The following is a 3,166-nucleotide window of genomic DNA, read 5'->3' as shown; positions in this document are numbered from 1 at the left end:
GTTATCAATCAGTTATGCTCCCTGCAGCAGGAGAGTTCAGCAGTATGTTTCCATAGCTACACGGCCCACCTTTGCATCTTACAAATCTATTGCTTCATGAAGGTTTTGAGAACAGCTCCCCTACACTTCCTTTGGGTCTCTCTCCCTGAGGTGCATCTTGAAAGGGGACATTTAGTGGGATGAACTAGAATTTCATCACTGTGGTTAATCACAAGACCACAGCTGGTACTCATCCTCACCCTCTTCCACTTTCCTTTCTAAATTCCCTGCATCTTCATCTGTGATCTCAGGAGGTGTGGTTGGCTTGCCTGGTAGTGTGACCCAAAACCTCCTTCCTGAGGGGTATGAGCCCTCAGCAATCATACCTTTCTCAGGTCACACTGTTACAGCTTGTCCATCATGTGCGCCATGCATATTCCTTCCTGCCCTGTTGTATCAAAGGACCCTATATCCTCTTCCTGCTGATCGGTTGTTAACCGTTGATGGTGATTAACATGATGGTGATTCCTTGCCTCTAATCCCTGGGCACAAAGGGTCCAAAATGCCCTGACAGCAGATGAAACATAATCAATGGGACCCTTGCTGTGTCCCCTGGCAAGAGTGAGCCTCCTTTGGGGACCAAGACCTCCAACGCTGTAGAGATTGGAGTTGTGGGGACAGGCAGCACAAAGTCCACCAGTGGGCCATTGGGAATGGTGGCATGTAGGGCCACTCCTGCTTCAACTCCATTGTTCCAGGACGCATGTATTCTTCTTACTAGGAACATAGCACTGGATGGAGGTTTCTGGTTTGATGCATGTATTATATGCTGAAAGCTGGCACCACATTCTCTCAGAGCATTACCTTTGAAACTGTGCCTTTGGAAGGCTGTTCCAGCATTCTGTGATGACACGTGCTTCAGCATTGTGTAGTATGTGATACAACATGGACCAACTCCACTACTTCACTGGGAAGTGGATCCGCTGGTCAGATGTTATGCTGTATGGGATTCAATGCCCCCATGAGCTTTCTATAGCCCCAAGATAGTAGTGCTAGCTGAGGCTCTGCAGTCAAGAAAGGCAAATTCATACCGAGACTATGAGTCTATCCCCATAAAGGCAAACTTCTGGCCATTCCAGGACAAAAGGGCCTAATATGGTTGATTGTCACCAAGAGGCCTGTTGGTCTCCTTCCAGAGTCATGTCATACTCGGGGCTCACTATGGCCCTTATCCTTCCAAGCTTTTAAGAGCCACCCTAGCAGTGAGTTTGTCTTATCCCCTATGGTCCTTGACAGGGATCTAAATTCTTTGTCCAGAGAAAATACCATCAGGTTAATGAATTCCTATCCTACATTCCAGCTCCTTGAGCAAGCACCCTGGAAATCCAATCCCAAGTATACTCCCCCGACTTCTGCCTATACATTACAGCTAAGTCTTATGATTGTTTCTCCCTTATCAGGTCCAGCACCTGGGATTTTTATCTTATAGCCTGGAAGCCAGGAAAGGAACTAGGAATAGTTCTTGAGAATATACATGTTACCTTACATGGATGAGGCCTCTGCAGAGTCTTCTAAGAAAGGGTGGACAAATTTTTCAAGCTCTGAAGATTCTAGAGGATCTGCAGAGCCAATATCCTCAGGAGTACCAACCCAGATCTCCCATCCTATGTTTCAGAGTTCCACGTTTCCAATCCAATACTCTGAACTTAGCATAACTGACCTGTCTTAGATGATGAACGTTCAAATGTCTCGAGAGCTCTGTGACTCTATCGAATCTTCACTTTGTTGTGAAGCTGTGTTGCTGTCTTCATAAACATTGCCTCCACCCCACGACCCAAATATCTCTAAATCATCACATATGTAAGGGCATTTTCCTGCCCTGGTGTGTTTACCAGGTTACCACTGGTGAAATATTGAGCAATCGGGATGCTAAACTTTTCCAGGGATGATCTGCTCAGGATGGCATCTTCTCTGCCCACCAAGTGCTTAGTGAGCTAGTCCCACATCCTCATCCTTCCATCTGTTTTCCTGGACCACTCTCATAAAAACTTGTGTTCGTTTAGGTCCACTGAGAAGCACATACCAATATGAGATTACACATGCAAAAAGTTTACTGGGGAAAGGAGCAGGAGGAGGTAGAGGGAACCTTCAGACCATGACTCCCATGGAAGGAGGTAGGGAAGTAAGGAAAGGGTAGGAGTCACAGATAGCAGCACAGTTCTAAGAAAGACTGAGCCAGCCAAGGGGGAGTTCTTAATCCAAAAACATACAGGAAGAGTCCAACATCTTTCAAGGATTGGTTTGTCATAGTATTTTCATCATGCTCTGTCATTGTCTGAGGAGAAGTGTGGCCTCAGCACAAAGGCAGTGTTGGTTCCTCTGGGGCAGTAGATGAAACCATCAGTCAATCATGCTCCCTGAAGCTGGAGATCTAAGCAGTCCATTCTCATGAATGCCACACCTATGATTCTACTCTACTGCAGTCTATTTGAAAAAAAATTAAGATTCCTGGTAAAAAAAAACACCCAAGTCTGCTTCATCAGATTCTTATTTTAAGACGGGACTTCAGGTCATTAGACTCTTAAAGCACAACCTCACATCTCTCCTAAAGAACGACATTTCTATGTTTTATGGCAGTAATTTTTCTCTACTCTAAACACATTTTATCATGATTATGTTTTGAATTACAGACATTAACCACAGCTTAACTACAAAAGGATATTTATTGTATGTGTAAGGACTCAGGATATGTTATCATAAGACAAAAATCTCCCTAAAATAAAAAGGTAATTTGTTATACTGACATTCTAAAAATAGTAGAAGTCTGCAAGATCCAGATCAGGAGATCTGGGGGCTTTCTTTCTTTCTTTTTTTTTAAGTCACAAATAACACCTTTTATTTAGTTCTTTAACAAAAGGATTTTCAGAGAAAAACAAATTCTGTATCCCGGAACTCACAGATTCCTACACCAACGTGGTATTTTTTAAAGTTTTTTTTTTTTTTAATCAAAGGTACACATGCACATAAAGGATCAAATAATTTGTTATAGAAAACACTAGTTTTCCCACGCCTTTCTTCCCAGTCCCCTTCTAGAGATGCAACCATTTTCACTTCTTTCAGCTGATTATATTTACCTACATGTCTTTAAATACCATGTTTGTATGTCTACTTGTTGATTTGCCAGTTT

Source organism: Physeter macrocephalus, chromosome 15 (assembly GCF_002837175.3).
Source record: "Physeter macrocephalus isolate SW-GA chromosome 15, ASM283717v5, whole genome shotgun sequence".
NCBI classification, from domain to species: domain Eukaryota; kingdom Metazoa; phylum Chordata; class Mammalia; order Artiodactyla; family Physeteridae; genus Physeter; species Physeter macrocephalus.
The sequence above is the reverse complement of the archived record's forward strand: the minus strand, read 5'-3'. Positions refer to the sequence as shown.